This window comes from Monodon monoceros, unplaced genomic scaffold, assembly GCF_005190385.1.
Source record: "Monodon monoceros isolate NGI ecotype Baffin Bay Population unplaced genomic scaffold, NGI_Narwhal_1 Super_Scaffold_15, whole genome shotgun sequence".
Classification (NCBI taxonomy): Eukaryota; Metazoa; Chordata; class Mammalia; order Artiodactyla; family Monodontidae; genus Monodon; species Monodon monoceros.
In genome coordinates this window covers 68,337,598-68,357,107 of record NW_021703771.1, presented here as the reverse complement: position 1 = coordinate 68,357,107, position 19,510 = coordinate 68,337,598, and the positions used below count along the sequence as shown (strand labels likewise).

Below are 19,510 nucleotides of genomic sequence, written 5' to 3'. Positions count from 1 at the left end.
AGGCTGGTAAAGAGGAGGCTCTCCCCGGGGCATCCCCGTGAGAGAGGCTGTTAAACCCAGGTTAGACCCGGGCTCCCCAGTTAAGCGTAAAACAAAGTGAGAGCTCCCTGGCAATTGGAAGTCGGACACGTTTTCTCCTTCCCTTGAAACAACCCTGGCACGAGCCCCTTTGGTAATCTGGGGCTTGGCGAAAAAATTCACTTTTAACAGCGTGCCTTCTAAAAGTTGCACAGCCTAAAATTAGTGCTGTCTTGGTTTTTAAAGGGGCCTTGGGCAACCAGAGCCTCGGACCCGGAGCCACAAAGGGACATGAATTACCTTACCACTTGCAGCAAGAGATGCCAAGGGTCCGGGAAACCAGAAGAGGCGACCGCGCGGGACTACTCACCGACGGAGCGCCCCTCGTCACCTCTCCAAAGCCCCACCCTCGGGAGCAGCAACGGCCCGGAGGTCGAGCACGTTTCCTGCCAGGCGGATAGCTGGGAACCTCTCCCCTCCCTGTCCTTGCGGACACCTCCGGGGCCCCGCCTTCCCGGGGCTGGGGTATGTGTGACAGGCCCTCTAAGAAGCCACGTCCCCTCTTGGAGATCACTGGCCCGGCGCGCACGGAGGCGCGACCCTCTCACCCTAGCCGGGAGGAAGACTGGGGGAGTCAAGACGGAGTCCGGAACCAGTCGGAGGAGTTTGGGTCGTTCGCTACTACACGGATTCCGAGTACCTTCTCGCCCGAGCTCTCTCCACGTTTCTGGCATTCTCTGTCCCGCCGCGGGGAGCTGAACTGGGGTTCCAAGGAAAGTGCAAGCAAAAGTTGGTTACGTCCTAGGCTCAGCCTTGAGAAGGAGCTCGGGACGCTGATCCTGGGCGCGTGAGCCGCAGGAAAGTCCATCCTTCCCGCAGCCTACGCCCCGTTTCCCCGGGGCTGTGGTCACATTACCCGGCCCGAGGCTCAATAATGCATGGGCTTACCTGCTCCCGTGACCCGCGGGCCCGCCTCGCCTGCCCGCCGCCGCCGCGTCCCGAGCGGGCCGAGGGCTCCTCTGCTGTGTTTGAGGCGTAGTAATCGCGGGGGTGTGTGCGAACGTGAGCTCTGTGATGCGGTGTTTTTTTAAAAGGAACTATGGAAAACCAGACAAGATCCGAAAGAAAAAAAATTTTTTTTTGACACCCGACTGAAAACGCCCCTAACTTGTGCAATCTTCCTGCCCCGTAGTTCCGCCAAAAACAAAAACAAAACAGTCCAAGTGCAAACCTGGAACGGGCGCGCAGGCACCAAGTTTGCCAAACACTAGAGAGTTTTCCGTCTGCTGAAATGACCCGCAAGGAGGGAGGCACCGCTCCCCGAGATTCCCCAATCGGCTTTGGGAGCCGGAGGCTCCTCCTCGCCCCTCGGCGGGAGAAAGCCCGCTGCAGGCTGCGGCTGCCCGCTCCCCTCCTCCGAGGAAAGGCGACTCCACAACTTTGTGCGCGAGCGGCTCGCTCCTCCGGCTCCGCCTCCTCCCCCCCCCCCACCCCCGCGGGCCTGCCCCTTTGTTGGCGAAGGGAGAGGAGCGCCGGAGGCCCAGGAGGCAGGGGAGGGCACGGGACCGCCGGGGTGCGCGTGGCCGCCCTCCTGGGAACTGGCTCTTGTCCGGGCACTCGGCGTTCGCTCTCCCGAGGAGGAGGGGGCCGAGCAGGTCCGGCCAGCCGCTCCCCTCCCCCTCGGCTCTCCAGCCCCACTGGCGCAGGGCCGGCAACTTTGTTCCGGGAGATCGGTTCCTCTCGGCTCCGTGTTCGGCCCCGGCCCGGCGCAGGCGGCCACCGCAGGCTGGGCTCCGGGAACGTGGCGCCCGGGGTCACCTGACCGCGCGCCCCATCAATCAGCGCCCGCCCCGCGCGCCCTCCCGGGCTGCAGCAGCCGGGCTGGCGCTCGGCTGGCCTGGGGCGGCGCACCCGGAGTGGACTGTGAGAGCCCAGCTAGCATGGATGCCTCGTGCTGACACGAGCCCCTTTATTCAGATTATCCGAAAATGTGAGTCACACCCACCCCACGCAAACCTGGTCTTTGGTCAGGGTGGTTTTCTTTCTCCCATCTCAGTGTGCTGATGTTGCTGAATTTGGGGTCCTAGTTCCAAGGATATATTTATTTTATATAGTTTTCTTGGTGTCATTTTTAATGTTAAGAAAAACTTGAAATTTTGTTTTACATTCGTTCATACGTACAAATACTGTTTGCGCTGACCTTGTTTTTCTATTTTGCCAATATACATACGCACAAACATCTATTACAGAGCCTGTTGCAAGGCTGAGGTGACGGCATAATATGAGTTTGTGCTGTGTGTGAATTTTTCTTACTTACATATGTCATTCCCAATGTGTTCCTCTGATTCTTTTACATGATCATCACACTTGGGAGGGGGAAAAAAAAAACAGCAACCTAAATTCCTAGTTGGTATAAACAATGAGGAAAGGATGATTGATAAGGGAGCTCTGGTTTATTGCTGGTTTAATATTTGAGAGTTAACAATTTACGAGGTAGTAAAGATAAACCACTAGGGGCCTTAAACAAAATTTTCAGAAAGAACTCACTAGTCTTTTATTAGTTATAACGTACAAGTTTCCTCAGTCTATTGGGGGGGTGGGTAGTATTCCTTATAAAGTCTCTAGCTTAGCCTCCTTTCTTTGGGGGGATTTTCTTCACATAAGCCAAATAAAATCCAGAAGATTAATAGGAAGTGGGTATAATTTATTCATCCACTTTCATTCATTCATTCATTTTACAAACACCAGTTTGTGGCCTTCCAGTTCCACTGGCGCTGTGAATAATGCAAAGATAAATCTGAGATGTTGCCTTAAAGAACTTCAAATCTAGTAAGTGAGATAAGACAAGTAAGTAAGTAAGGAAATGCAAGATCGGCGATAAGTGCTGTAAGAAAAGGACAGATCAAGTGCTTTTTGAGTCTGGCTGTATCAAGGGAGACTGAGGTTTCTTTTAACTGATAATTCTACAGACCCTTAAAGCTGCTCATCATGCTCTGTATCCCGGTGGAGTTAATGAAAACTCAGATTGCTTCCTTTAAAATAAAACCACATTGGAGCGTCTGAGGATTTCATTACTGAAAATTATGTAAGTGAAGAGCACTTTGTAAATTGCAAAGTGATACACAAATATTTATTTAACCCAAAATTTTGGAAAAACACAGTCATTTGGGGACATAGAATTTCTGAGTTTTCAAGCTCTGAGGTGATGTTTAGCTAAGCTTCCTGGAAAACCCTAAGGAAAGGGACACGTGGGACAACAGCCTCCGTCTCTATGATACTGACTCCAGCCACGCCCAGCTTCAGGGGCTTATGGGTGCCTTACCTGGGAACCTGTGCCTTACCTGTTTCTAGCCCTTCTCCCCTCACTCAGAGACTGATATTCTCTGTAGATCATGAGCAAAAGGAGCCAAAGAAGTTCCTACTGGTGGGATAACCAAGCATCCCACTCTGGTCCTGCTCCCTGTTTGCTTTGTAAGTAAGAAAACCACACTTAATGGGAGATTTTGACCTCAGAGGACTACGTTTCCATAGAACAGACAGTGCGACCTTCCTTCACAGCCTGAGAATGGAGCTGAGGGGAAAGTGGAGACAGGCCATGAGGACGTGGGTAGCAGTTACTGCCCCTGCGACCAACAGTCCAGCTGCAGTCCATGTGCCTGTGATGAGGTTTTCTCTGCCCACCCCGAAGATGGATGTAGAACATTCAGAGAAAGTGATAGGAATGGGGCCTGGATCTGCCATTAATCCAAACTCAGAATTGCCTCACAGTCACCAGAGAACAGTGAAAATTCAAGAAAACTGAACTGATAATCTCTGGGATAAAGCCCTTGACATAGGAGAAAAAATGATGATATGAGTGTAGATTTCTATATAAAGATATAGGCATGTGTAGGTATATATAATATACAGAGACGTGATTCTACATAGATATGGTTCGTATCCAGGAAACTGCATCCTAACATAAGAGCCAAAAAGAAAACTTTGCGACTAAACTTTTATGCAAAATTATAAAAACAGTTTCTCTCTAAACGATAGAAAAATGGGGAAATGCACAATGTATAAAAAGCAAGGCTCTCCTTCAGCTTTACCATTGGTGTTGACTGTGAATAAATACCCCACATGGAAGCATTTAAAAGAGGGACATAAACTGGAGAATTTACCTCATCTTTTTCAGGTCAAGAAAGTATAGCTCTGTGGCTTATATATAATAAAACTATAATATTTGCTGAATATTGTTGCTAAATTCTTCAGTCAAATGTCTAATACTTGTGCAAGTTGAAGAAACCTATAAATAAAATTCATTGATATAATTAAAGAAGCAAAGAGATAATAATATATGAAATTTTTAGAGGATAATTAGCACAAAGACAGAGTTTCTTACAATTTAGTGAACTTAAGAATCACCAAGGAGCATATTTTAAATTCAGATTGCCTGCCAGCTCCAAGAAATTCTGATTTACTAGGTCTGGTGAGGCCCAGGAAGCTGCAGTTTTAACAAGCAACCCATGAGGTTAGATCAGGATGGTTGGGGAATTGCACTTTGAGCCACTGTTCCCTAAGGGGCTGGCCTCAAATAGGCCACTTTGGTTGATTGGATGGGTCTAGAAATTGCCCTAGGAGAAAAAAAAAATCCATACTGGATCCATCATACTTTCAAAATACCCACGATTAGCCTTAGCTCTTTGCATTCAAGTGTTTCATTCAGTTGTGGATCGCCCTTGAGATTACCAGAGGTCATTCACACCTCAGGAGCCTTCTGGGCAATTCAGCCTGCTCGGTACAAAGCTCGCCCGGATGCTCTGCAGGGAAGGTCTGATGGCAGGAGGCCAAGGAGGAGAGGACTGTGGAGGGTATGGGAGCTGAAATGCAGGGTCCAGAGAAGCTAAGGACAAAGTACAAGGACTAAGCTGTTGGGGAGAAAAGAGCAACTGATACAAAAGGATACAATAAAGGAGGCTCTGAAACAGAAGAACGAGGAGCAGAGAGTAGAGGGTGTAAACACAGAACAACTCCTTCAGGTGTGCCTGCCCACTGGCAACCAGAAAACTGGCGTTAGCATCCGTGTTACTTTTACTTGGTTTCATTTACTTTGCATAATTTTATCACGTTGGCACTCGCAGGGATTTTACAGTCTCTCCTTCAACCCTCTAATTTTGTGGGTAAAGAAACAAATGAAAGATGCAAAACTGACTAAGGAGTGCATTTAGGTAAAAAACAACCTATTGGCAGAAAATGTCCAAATTACTAAGAAGGGAAAAGAGCATCGCTGTGTTATGTAAGTTCATTCTTAACCTGAAGAAGGAGGAGGGCAGAAGATAATGTAACTGAAAGATAACAGGCTGGATTTAAGTTACCTAAGTGCTAATTATTATATTGATGGTTCTCAGCTATATGACCTTGTGGACCTTAACCTTTAACTTCCTGTCTGTGAAACAGAAAGAATATCTCCCTCGAATGCTGTTGTGAAAATCAAATGAATTACTTAATAAAAACTATTTATCACAGAGTTTCGTACTTTTAAACTTTTATTTTGTTCCTATCTCTTTCTCTTAATTTAAGAGGATTTGGTGCCATCTTGTAATCATCTTCATTTCTTATTTTTTTTGAAAACATTCCTGGAGCTCCCATTGTCTGCTGAGGGGCTGGGTGTACCAATGGGAATAAGCCACGGTAGCTGTCTCCAAAAAGCTCCTGTCTAGTGAGAGAGACCAACACTTAGATGGACAACTATAAATTAATATGGGTGCACCAGTACAGCCAAGATGTAACATGAGCCTGGAGAGGAACATGTAACCCAATAGGAGGAGACAGGGACAGAGGGGTATCAAGAAGTGACACCTGAGCTGAGCCTTAAGAGATCACAGGGATCATAAAGGACATCTATTGTCTTGCCTCTGCCCAGCATCTTTTCTATTCTTTTGGAAGGAATGTTACCTCTTCCTTTAGGTAATTGCTCTTCTCCTGCGCCAATCCAATTTTGTGGGGCTGTCAATCACTTCTCCATCTGGCCTTGGGGTGGGCTTATGACTTGGAAACAGCCAATCATAGGCCTCAACCTCAGTGATAGTGATTAACCGGAAGAGAGGATGGGAGATCCAGGCTAGGCCCATCTGAGTCCTTGCAGAGGAGTTTTCACAGTGACACAGAAAGGGAAACTTCTCTTTTTTTCTCTTTGGATTAGTGAACTGGAGTAGCATAAGATGGAATCCCTCCACACCCATCTCCTGCTCCTACGGCTAGCTAGAGTTCTATACCTACAGAGGAGAAAATGAAAGCATCACACCAGGAGCTGAATAAATACGGAAAAAGAGACTTGAGGATGTAAGAGTCCCTGGAAGGCAGTGCCCTTTTTATAGCTCCCTTTTTTCTGAATGTTAACCTATGTTGGAATTCTATCACTTATGACTGAACGAGCCCAGTGCAATATAAAAATTAACCAGGTAGGGCTTCCCTGGTGGCGCAGTGGTTGAGAATCTGCCTGCCAATGCAGGGGACACGGGTTCGAGCCCTGGTCTGGGAGGATCCCACATGCCGCGGAGCAACTAGGCCCGTGAGCCACAACTACTAAGCCTGCGCGTCTGGAGCCTGTGCTCCGCAACAAGAGAGGCCGCGATAGTGAGAGGCCCGCATACCGCGATGAAGAGTGGCCCCCGCTTGCCCCAATTAGAGAAAGCCCTCGCACAGAAACGAAGACGCAACACAGCAAAAATTAATTAATTAGTAAACTCCTACCCCCAACATCTTCTTTAAAAAAAAAAAAAAAGGGGTCTTCCCTGGTGGCGCAGTGGTTGAGAGTCCGCCTGCCGATGCAGGGGACACGGGTTCGTGCCCCGGTCCGGGAGGATCCCACCTGCCGCGGAACGGCTGGGCCCGTGAGCCATGGCCGCTGAGCCTGCGCGTCCGGAGCCTGTGCTCCGCAACGGGAGAAGCCACAACAGTGAGAGGCCCGCGTACCGCCAAAAAAAAAAATTTAACCAGGTAAAGAGGAGACCTAAGTGAAGGCCTGAGGGTAAGAAAGCGTAGGATGTGTGTGTGTGGTGGTAGGTTGCAGGAGGAACGCTTCCTTTTGTTGAAGTCCTGCTTAACCCCCTCAGTTGTCTGTGGACAACGCTAGACATGCCAAACCAGATACATCCACTGCCTTAGCCTGGTAAGGATGGGGATCACCATCTAGATTTCCAGGCCGTGGTCATACATTTTATATGCCTACATTGTGCATTCGTTCCCCCACCTTAAACTCCAGTTGGATATTGCAGCTGGAATGTGTCCTAAATCAGCCTGTCTGGCAAGAGCCCTAACCCTCAGCCTAGCTCTGCCTGTTTCCTTGCCCAGGGCCAGAGTTCAGGTTCCTGGATGTACCCTTGGGTACAAATAGATACACCCCTCTGGCATTGAGAATCCAGCCTGGGCTGTGCTCCTCCGGTTCCAACGCAACAGGAAGGCTTGATGAGGTGAGGTCCGTGTTCCTGATGCCCCTCTCGGGGGCAAACGTTAAAGTGCACAGCTGACTGATTCAAAAGGGACCTGCTTTACAGCCCAAGCTGTCTCCACGGCCCTTCTTTCCAAGACTCCTCCCTCTGGGCAACGGCCTCTCTGTATTGTGGGAAGACTTAAACCCGAGGCTGACCAAGTTATGATGTTAACCAACTGCCCTTACTTTAGTAACCATTTTTTTGCATCTTGAAAACTCTCTTCAAGTTTTCAAGCGGTTACCAAATTCTTCCGTGTTCTCACCCTGCTTTTAAAAGACATATTACTGCATCAGTTTCCCCATCCTGTGTTGTGTGTGCCCGGAAGTCAGCGGACTTCTCCCTCTGGAGAACTAGCAGGGGCCGCAGATGCACAGGTCAGTGCCTCCTTGGTGATTGTTGCGCATTTCCGGCCATGTGGACCTGAAGAAGGACTCAAAGATCCAATCACTGTAACAGGGTAAAATATTTGGGCAGTTTATTGGTAATGTGCAGACAATTTTAAGTATTGATTATTTTAATAAACTATTTTACAAAATTAGGACAAACTGGTTTTTAGTGTAGTTACAGTCACCACAGATCTCAAACTAGTGGCTGCCTGCACTAGAATGAAATTATGTCACCACATCAACTGTATCTGTCCTCCAATAAGCATCTTTATTCATGTGTCTGTTCTTTGCAAAGAAAAGCAATTCTACTCAGGTACGCACTGTGCCCCTGCTTTGACACAGTAGTCGCCTCCACCAAGGAGGCATCCCAGAGATCTAAGGACCTAAAGGGGTCGTTGGTCAACTCACATGTGCAGGCAGAGCCTTCTTTAGAGAATGCTTCTAAATTAAAATAAGGGCCAAGTTTTTGTTCACATTTATGATCCACTTGGCATCATGAAGCACTATTTTATTTGTTAGAGACTAATATAAAAAGAAAAGATGCAGGCTCAATAGGTCAAGGTTACATTCTTGCTAAATGATGCCTATATGATAACGAATCTTGCTATCTGAAAAAAAGGTTTCCCTGTATTTCAAATTAAGAGAAATGGGCAAATTTGTTTCTCACACAATACATGGTAGTATGTGGATGGTGGACATAGAGATAAGTACCGTATTTATATTTAGAGTTGCAATTTATTTCCACTAAAATGACCTTACATTACATTTATGTCGTTAATTTGAATTAAATATGTGACTTTCTTGTATTAAGTTAGGGGTGGTGTTTTTTGTTTGTTTGTTTTTGCTTAAATAAATGCACAAGAGCTGTAAGCATAAATTGTCTATATTTACATTTAAATACACATTTAAGTAATATTATAATTAAAATAATGTAACTCAGTGAGAGTCTATAGGTTGTATTTTTCCTTATATAGGGTTAGAACATTACTCAAGTTTGAAAAACATTGGGCTAACACATAATTGTGTTGACTGCTCAGTACAATCGTAGATTTTTTTTTTTTTTTTTTTTTCTGCGGTACGCAGGCCTCTCACTGTTGTGGCCTCTCCCGTTGCGGAGCACAGGCTCCGGATGCGCAGGCTCAGCAGCCATGGCTCACGGGCCCAGCCGCTCCACAGGGAGCGCCACCAGGGAAGCCCTAATCATAGATCTTTATAAAGTATTATCAGAAACATCATATGTCACTGTGTTTGTATAATGCTGAATACTTCAATCTCTATATAGTCAAAAACTCAGTTTCAGTGGCTTCCAGATAAAGATGAAGATTAAAAACATCATCTAATCTTGCTTCTTCCAAAACTCCACTGAAACTAAACCTAAGAGACATATTTTAAGGCATGAGACTACAAGATAGGGCTTCCCTGGTGGCGCAGTGGTTGAAAGTCCGCCTGCCGATGCAGGGGACACGGGTTCGTGCCCCGGTCTGGGAAGATCCCACATGCCGCGGAGCGGCTGGGCCCGTGAGCCATGGCCGCTGAGCCTGCGCATCCGGAGCCTGTGTTCCGCAACGGGAGAGGCCACAACAGTGAGAGGCCATCGTACCGCAAAAAAAAAAAAAAAAAGACTACAAGATAAAGATGACCATGACGACAACAATTTTGAAGCAAGAAAGTAGATGGTCAAGTGGAAACTGACTTTGCAGGCCTGAAAAAGACTAATTAAGTCAGCAGTGGAGGGAGGCTGAGAATAAATCTAATTTCCACTGAAATGTCAGCCCCACACCCAGGAAGTGATGGCACCAGGAACCCTAAAAGAGGAGAGTGATGGGGGAGAAAATAAAAAGGATTGGTTGTAGGAAGAAGTTAGATCCCTCAGTTCCTCAGCCCTCCCTAAACAGCTGGGCAACTGCCTCTCCCCAACCCCAGCAGAAGATAAGAATGTATTCTCTGGATCAGGGAAACCAAGCCAAAGGTAAGGGAACTATACTCAACGAAGGGAGGATTGAGTATGCATATTCGAAGCTTATATTTCCAGCCTCTGCTCCCAGTGCAGCTCTCAGAATACAGGCAGTGGGTCTATATTCTCCACATGGGGATATAGATAATGTAAGTACATTCAATGGGGAATCTGAACACACAAGAAGAATCACTTAAAAGCAGACAATGGAAGTTCCAAAACAAACAGATGACCCACATCACCTACCTACAGAAAAAAATGAAAGTCATCCATGAACTGGGAGTTTCACTCAGCTTTTTATTAGAACACCCTTAATCATGCACTAACAAACAATTTAGAATTATCAGACATCTGAGGATAACCTCTCACATAAATATCGGAATAAAATATATAAATAGAAAAAGGCAACTTGAAGTAAACAATGACTAGGCTGGCAAGGAAAAAAATTTTTTTTATTACTATTAATATCTACAGAAGAGAGCAGAAGGTTCTAAATTAATGAAACAAGACTAGGAAGCTCCAAAAAAACAGAGTTACAGAGAACAACAACCAAAATATTTAAACATTGTTCTAAAAATGAAAACTCAGTAGGTATATTGGAATAGAATATAGAAGAAATCTTGCAATAAGAAAACAAAAATTAAAAAAACTTGAAAAATAGGAGGGAAAACATAAGCAAATTAAAGGACAAGTCCAGAAGTTCCTCGAAGAGAGACTAGAGAAAACAATTATTTCATTAATGAAATAATTTAAGGTTTCTGAAAATTGCTGGATATATATTTCTAGTGTGAAAGGGCTTACTGAGTGTCCAGCAATGAAAACAGGCCCCCACCAAGATACATCATAGAGATATTTCAGAGCACGGAAGACAGAGAGAAGATCCTACAAGTTTCCAGAGAGAAGGGAGTGGGGGCAAGGTCACATACAAAGTAACAGGAACCAAAATGACTCTGAACTTCTCAACAGCAACACAGGAAGTTAGAAGGAAATGGAGCAATGCATTCCAAATTCCGAAGGGAAATGATTTTTAGCTAATATTAAATGTCTGGCCAGCTTTACAACTAAGTTGTGAGGAGAAAAATCTTTCACTGAAAAACTTTACCTTCACTCCACACACACATACTTTTTCTCAGAGAATTACTGAAGGATATGTACAACCCAAACAATGGAGTAAATCAAGAAAAAAGAAGACATGCTTTTCAGAATAAATGAGATCCAACACAGGATGAATGCAAAAGAATTCTCTTATTTACCCAGAATCATGCACCAAGCATGGGGGCAACCCATCTGGACTCATACAAGCCCAAATGCTCCAGAAGAAACTTAAGAAAATAAAATTGATATAATACTCAACCCAAAGAAATATACTGAGAAGATATTTAAACATCTGGTAGACAAGTATACCAAGAAATGGTAAGCGTGTACCTAGAAAACTAGGTAAATGAGAAAACAACAATTCTTAACTGAGGGAAAACTACAAGTTGTGCAGTAAAGGAAAATAATCATAGATGTTTACTAGATGACTCAATACCGAATAGCCTCCAGAGTCATAATAAGGTTAACCCTGAACACTGAGTGAATTAAAATTACCGTAAATCTCAATCAAGAAGATGAACAGCAGAGAAGTGTTTATGACTGGGTTCGGGAACAGGGGAGGAGACAAGATATTTAAATCTTCATCTTCATGACAGGAAGTCCATAGATAATATCTAAACCTGAAAAAAACAAGAAGGAATATTACAAGTGTGTGACAGAGATTTGGAGGTAATATCAGAAGAGTAGCTTTAAAAGTTCAAAGTAGATGCTTCTGAGAAAGGGGATATGGAGAAAAGCAGTTGGAGACTGACATCTGTCTTTGCAAACTTTGTAGAACTAACTGATTCTTTAAATTATGGACATATTTAACTTTAATAAAAAGAAAATAACAGGCTGACAGAATTCATAAGTGCGTGCAGAATAGTATGAAAAGCAATGGTTTATGGTTAGACCAGAGACCCAGATCTAAGTACAGTAGGCAGGCCACAGTATGATTTTCGTGGGCCCTAGGCACTTTTGACTTTGTGGGCCCCTTCCACTATAATATCAGTATTTTAAATTATTTTCGATGTAATTTATATACTTTGACTTTTTTCTTTCTTAGACAAAATTTAGTAAAATTTCATGAGCTTTTTACAAATATCATGGGCCCTAAGCACTGTGCCTGCTGGTTAAATCCACCCTGCAGAAGAAAGAAAGGAGAAAAATACAGGTTTCTGTTTACTCTGTAGTTAGCAATGCTCTCTGTGCTAGGGATCAAAATTTCTAGGTCAGAATGATGGCAAATTAAATAATTTTATAAACAATAAAAACTTTTTTTGCTCTGATCCAAGCACTGTTAGTACAAAACTGTTTTACACAGTATTTTCTCTTGATTTTTCTAAATTTATTTCACAGCAGTAACATCATGTTGAAATGCTTGAACCTAGCTGCTTAATGTAAACCAATATTAAAGTTTTTGGATGTATTTTCAATTTTCCATAGGGTTATTCTCAACTGAATACAATATTAAAAGGCTTTTCTGTCTCCAGTTCTTTCTCAATTATTATAAAGTGAACCTGACATTTGCTGTTACAGTCTTTACACGTCTGTATGAAGATTATATCATACATTGTGATCAGCTTAATCATTCCCATTTCAGTTGGTTAAGTTGAAGAGATCAAGACTTTGTGCCCAAAGATGCAGGTGAAAATTTAAAGAATTTCTTTAAAGTTTGTTTGAATAATAGTACCTTGCAAGTGTGCAACTCTTTTTGCAACTCATTTGTCTCAGTACTTTCTCTTTTCTACTTGGATGTCTTTCTATTGTTTCCATTTCAGCATATCTAAGACTGAACTTCCCTTTAAGGTTATCTCCCTCTCTTGACTTACTCAATCCATTCAATTGGTAACACAATTCTGGTCACTCTAGCTTGAACCTAGGATTCTTGCCTCTCATCCCCATGTTCAATATCTAACTGATTAACAAGCTCTGTTGATTCTTCCTTCGCAATATTTCACATATCTGTGGTAGCAGATCCCAACTTTACCACTCCTTCTCTTCTCTGTACTTGAACTTTTTTAATGGCCTCCTAATTGGCCTCACTCATCCAGCTCTTTCTCCTTCAGTCTATCCTACGCTTTTCATTACATAGTGCTGTTATAATCATGTTGTTCAAGAGTCTTCAATGGCACCCAATTGCCTCCTGGATAAAATTGGCCATTTGAGTCTGGTAGCAAACTACTCTTTTGCTATTCTCAGACCTTTTAATTCACTTTTCGTCAAAAAATCTTTTACAGCACACCCCCATACCTTTGGTCCCTCTGTTCTTTCTTCTGGAGTGTCTCCTTGTGACTTCTCCCTTTTTATTAATGTGGCTCAAGTCCATCTTCTCTTTGAAGCTTTTCTTGACTACTCATCCCATAATGATTCGGGTTCTTTGGATTCTAAACTCTTATTGTCAGTACCATTCATTTAAAATGTATCATAATGCCTTTTGGAGTTCCCTGGTGGTCTAGTGGTTAGGATTCAGCACTTTCACTGCCATGGCCTGGGTTCAGTTCCTGGTCAGGAGACTGAGATCCCACTATATATGCAGCCAAAAAAAAAAAAGCATCACACTGCCTTTTATGTTTAGTTATAGCCTCTTATTTATGCATCTTGTTGCCTAAATAAATTTTAAGCTCCTGAGGACCCAGAGTGTGTCTGATACTAACATGGTATTGGTCACATAGTACGTGTCCATTCAATAATTGATTGATAAAGGAAAAATATTTTTGACTGAGCTTTTCCATTTCCATGTAGATACCTGGCATTATAATATATATATATGAATGTGAATGTACTTAATACCATTGAACTGTACACTTAAAAATGGTTAAGATAAAAATTTTGTTATTTATATTTTATGACAATTAAAATTATTATATATATATTATACCAAAGTCCATGTTTTATATATCTTCAAATTATATCTGACAATTTTGATGTATTGATACTATCTACTTGGTTTATCAAATACGAATGAGTTGGAAGAAAACACTGGGTTCGAGTCCTTGCTCTATCAGAGAACAACTATATGATGACCTTGGACAAATTGCTTAACATTTTGCGCCTCCACTGCCCGTTCTGTAAAATGAGTGGACGGATTCACTGGATGATCTCCAAAGGCCCAGTTGTATGAGTCTGAAACTTCGCGTCTCTGGAGAGCACACATCATCTCCAGCATCATGGGAGAAAGCTCTTATCTGGCTCCCTTCCCAGATTTGCAAACCAAACCGTACTGAGCATAACTATTCCACTCCCAGCCCTGTGGATTCTAAAAACTGTTTGGGAAACTGATAGCAGCTATGAATTTGGAGACCTATGCTTCTGCCCCACCCTGGCTGTGCCTCTTTTTTGGGAATTCCAGCCAGGCTTGCACTCAACCGGCATGCTGTCCCAGTAGCACTCATTGTACCCAGGCCCACTGGGAAGGGATAAACCCCTCCCTTTGGTGGCCTCTCGCCAGGCCTCTTGCTCCAGCTCAGGGTGTGGGAGGGGTGGGGAAAGGAACTTCTTCCCTCAACTACAACAGGAAGCGCTCGGGAAACAGGTCTCATTCATTAGTTTAGCAAGATTTCTGGAGTTTATTAACCTCACATTTTAAATTTATTTATTTATTTAGGCTGCGTTGGGTCTTTGTTGCTGCGCGTGGGCCTTCTCTAGTTGTGGCAAGCGGGGGCTACTCTTCATTGTGGTGCGTGGGCTTCTCCCTGCGGTAGCTTCTCTTGTTGCGGAGCACGGGCTCTAGGTACGCAGGCTTCAGTAGTTGTGGCACACAGGCTCTAGAGCACAGGCTCAGTAGTTGTGGCGCACGGGCTTAGTTGCCTTGCAGCATTGGGGATCTTCCCAGACCAGGGCTCAAACCCGTGTCCCCTGCATTGGCAGGCGGATTCTTAATCACTGGGCCATCAGGGAAGCCCTCACCTCACATTTTAAGTGGAGGGACTTTTGTCTGTTTTGCGGTTGCAAAATCCTTTAAAATATATATTTTTTAAAATTTCCCACTTTGGGGGAAAGAATATTGTTCTGATGGTTGTCCTTTGAAAGTAATTATGGAAACTGAGTTGTTTGCTTTTTTTTTTTCAAAATAATACTAGGTTTTGTTTGAATTTGCACAAATCTCTACTTCATCTTTTAGCTCAGATTAGTTACAGTAACTACAAACCCTTCAACCAAGAAGGCAGTTATATTAACAGTTTTTTAGAGTGCTGGCACGTTGTAAAATCCCAAAGGTTCAGTTCCTACATGCAAAGCGTGGGGCAAAAGAGGAGGGAGGGGGAATTGTCATCTTAATTGTAGATCAATAGCGCACCCCAGCTTTCCAGGAGTCCCGAACAAAGGGTAAAGCCAAATACTTTAGGTCTGAGACCACTGGACTCTCAAACAATTTTTGTTTAAAAACGAGAGGAGAGTGGGCTTCCCTGGTGGCGCAGTGGTTGAGAGTCCGCCTGCCGATGCAGGGGACACGGGTTCGTGTCCTGGTCCGGGAAGATCCCACGTGCCGCGGAGCGGCTGGGCCTGTGAGCCATGGCCGCTGAGCCTGCGCGTCCGGAGCCTGTGCTCCGCAACGGGAGAGGCCACAACAGTGAGAGGCCCGCATAACGCAAGAAAAAAAAAAAAAAAGAGAGAGGAGAGAGAGAGAAATTTCTTGCTGTCATTGTCTTAATAAGTATTTAATTAATTAGTGATCTGCTGATTCTCCATGGGATTTAAGGTTATTTATATAACGATTAAATAAAATTGAAACTAAATGGCCAAGGAAAGCTGGACCGAATTAAAATTATAGATTGGAAAGATAAGATAAGGTCAGGAGCAAGGTTAAGACACAAAACCACATGGATACATTTTTGATTACTTCTTGGTGTTGTGCCACAATTATTGTGAATAACAATGCTTGTTTAATTATCACAAAATGTTAATACCAGGCCATTACTCATAGACCCTTCTCCAAGAGCTATTCCCTTAAGTGGCTCAGTGCAGCTGTGCCAGAGCCCAACATATTTTGCTTATCTCCCTTCAGATAATGGTATGGTCTGTCCAATATTAACTTGAGGGGTCGTTCCATCAACAGAGCCAGGATTCCTGGGGTTAACTTCTTTAAATTCTAGAGTGTCATTGTTCATTTTTCTGTCTTTGTGATTGATTAACTGTCTTGCGCTGGCTGGATGAATAGTGTGGTTTCTCTGTGGCACCTCCTTGGACTTGACCTCCAGCCTCTCCAATGGTTACCTTAAGTAGCTGGGTGTTTGGATTCTGTCATATAGAGATTCAGGGGTTATATCCATTTTTCCGGTTATGTTGGAAAAGAGGCTTTTCTGTCGGTACTTTTGTTTCTAATACCAGTTGTGTGGTTTTGTGATTACAATGCAGTTTCTTCAGAAATTTTCAATACTATATATTTTTTTCTAAAAATTTCAAAACCAACACATTTTAAAAATATTAAAATAATACTGCTTTCTTTTTTTAATCTAGAAAATCTTTCCTAAAAAGGAAACTCAATCCCAGTTTGTTTATCATCTCCTCTGAAAACGAAGCTTTTCTATCTTTAACCGAGATGTTCAGCCTACAGGCTGGGCTGGAGGTGAAAAGGTCACAGAAGAATTATTCCAAAGGAGAGAGTATTAAATGTTTCTGCACTCCACTGGTGAATCAGAAACAGAGAACTAAGGGCTGGATGACAGCTCATACACTAAAGAATTCTAGAGCTAGAAAAGAATGTTGCCCTTAGGCTAATGATTTCAGAGCTATATTTTCTCCCTTTGAAGTTGGCCTTGGGTAATAGATGTCAAGAGTAGAGTGTGGGACAGGGGCAAAGCAGAGACTATGGCCCCCAAGTTCTTTTTTAGCCATTTTGCTCCACTGTAAGATCATGTCTCTTGATTGGGGAGGGACGGGGGGGAGGTACGATTGACACACAAAAAAGCTGTACATATTTAATGCACACATTTTTGTGAGTTTGAAATAAAGTGTACATACATGAGACTGTCGCCGTAAACAATGCCAAAACCATAACCATCACCTCTGAGCTTCCTTCCTCCCTCTTTTTTTTTTTAAAGAACATTTAACCTAAGATCTCCTCTCTTAACAAAGTTTTAAGTACATAGTATATTATTATCACCTATATGCAGTATGCTGTGCAATAGATCTCTAGGATTTACTCATCTTGTGAAACTGAAACTGTGTATTCTTTGACCAATATCTCCCTGATTCCCCCTCCCCATGTATCCTGATTTTCAGTCTGCAAATGAGGCCATCATAAAGAAGAAAGAACTGAATTCTCTCCTTCTGAGGCTCATTGCAAACATTTCTTGTAACCTCAGAACTCTTAGGTCCTAAAAATATCCATTTAGATTTATTTCACGAAAATTTTAAATAAGGAATTTCACATATTTCTGTCTAAACAGAAGAGGCACTCAGAGCACACCCTGTGGTTACATTCCCCGCTCTGCCACTCACGAGCTGTGACTTCAGGAAAATGTTTTACCTCTCAGTTTCTTCATCTATAAAATAGTGATAATAACACTTACCTCATAAGGGTGTTATGAAGGATTCAATGAGTACAATGCATAAATGCAGTTTAGAAAACATGGTATACAATAAATGGTAATTACTCTCTAGATTTTAGTCAACAGAGCCTGATATGTAGTCAATAAAATTTTTGAAAGTTTTACTTTGGTTTTATTATGAGAGTGAGCTATGGCCTTATAAAAATTTTATTTCATTTTATTTTCAAACCTTACAAATAGCTGTGATATATATTTTGCAGATTAAAAAATTTGAAACTTCGTGCTATGGACTGAATGTTGTGTCTTCTCAAAGTCCTGTGTTGAAGCTTTAACCCCCAATGTGATAGTATTTGAAGGGGGTACTTTTGGGAGATAATTAGGTTTAGATGAAGTCATGAGGGTGGAGCCCCCATGATGGGATTAGTGCCCATATAAGAAGAGGGAAAGACCAGAGCCCTCTCTCTCTGAGCCATGTGAGGGTACAGCAAGAAGATGGCCTTCTGCAAACCAGGAAGAGGCCTCTCAAATTGGCTGGCACCTTGATCTCAGATTTCCCAGTCTTTAGATCTGTGAGAAATAAATGTCTGTTGTTTAAGCCACCCAGCCTATGGTATTTTAGTGCCTATGGTATTTTAGTAAGGTCACTCGAGACCACACAAGCAATGAGTAATTGCACCAGAATTTGAATAAGTGCTTGACACCAAAGCCTTGGCTTTTTCCATAAAACCATGCTGCCCCCAAATGTTACAGGGAAGCTACTTGGGTTTCTTCAGACAGAAAGTTCCTCTGAGCCAGCCTGAATCCAACTGGTCCATTTTGCTATCTGTGTTACCATAAGTAAGTTACTTGACTTCTCTGTGCCTGGGCTTCTTCAGTTGTCAAATGGGGATAATAGGAATACTCCATCTCACAGGGTTGTTGAGATAACTGTATGAAGACCTATGAAGTATTTAGGACAGTGTCTGGCATGCAATAAGTTTTAATATTACTATTACTGTTATTGTTACTACTACTACTACTACTACTTATAACTTTGGGGCCAACTCAGATTAGTCTTTGTGAGATGGGAGGAAAGAGCACCAAATATTGTCTTTCAGCACAGACTGTAATACTTTACATAGTACAATACTAGTGTGTTCCTTGTGGAATATTAACTTTGTGGTTTTCTGAAATCATCCCTGAAAAATTTACAACAGAATTTGACTGGCCACCCAGCAGAATTACCAGCAGAGTTTTTAGAAAACAGATTTCAATCCACACTCCCATCCCTAGCCCAACTCCTATCTCCCACCCCCATCCTCATGCCAGACCACTTATCAGAATCTGCAAGGATGGGCCAGAAATACCTACATTTAACAAGTATCCCGAGTGAGTCAGATGTGCAGGCTTCTAATCTAACCCATTTTAAAACAAGGAAAAAATGAGACCCAGAGAGGTTACGTGATTTTCCCAAGGTTCAGGGCTCTTTCCACCATAAGGTGCTAATATTCACGCAGATGTGCTGCCTGATTATTCTAGGTCTATTGCCAGCACAGTTTTTTGTCCTTGTCAGCCAGAAGAATTATAGACTCAATCAAAATGCTGAACTAGTCTCACAGCTCCACCCCTGCGCACCAGGTATGTTAGGAAGCTGAGGGCTGGGGGAAGACTTGAGTGGCAGGTACCCAAACTCCTCTCCCCTCCTCTGTGAACTGGGATGTGGGGTGACAAACATGGAGAGAAAGCAACTCACTTAAGCAGGCCTGGACTCTGGGTCTGCATGAATACGATAGGGCTCTGCATGCAAACATGTAATTTATCTTCTATTTGGTTTAGCCCTGGTTGAAAGATAATCCTAGGTTAGCCTTTTTGAAAAGCATCTTATCTCTCTTTTGTATTTTTAACCAGGTGTGACTCTCTTTTTCTGTTGTTTCGGCTGCTGTTGACATTGGGGTTGAATTTGGACCCACTGATCTTTCAGAAGATGCCTAAGTTGTTCATTTACTTACTCTCTGACAAGCTTACCTGTGCTTGTAGAGCCACCAAATGGTTTTCATAGCAAAAATGTTTCTGAGCTGTTGACTTGTAAACATAGCCTTAAAGTCAATAAAGTCTTTTCTCTGAGAGCTCCCAGGT

The 19,510-nt window shown here is 43.2% G+C and overlaps 1 protein-coding gene across 1 annotated transcript in view; it reads right to left on the bottom strand.

Moving 5' to 3' along the window:
• Window positions 1-1,409, bottom strand: part of UTRN (utrophin) — a 505,655-nt gene extending 504,246 nt beyond the window's left edge. Inside the window, exon 1 of the mRNA XM_029224149.1 lies at window positions 967-1,409. The gene's annotated coding sequence lies outside the window, so the exon portion shown is untranslated. The remainder of the gene's footprint in view (window positions 1-966) is intronic.
• Window positions 1,410-19,510: the final 18,101 nt, after the last annotated feature.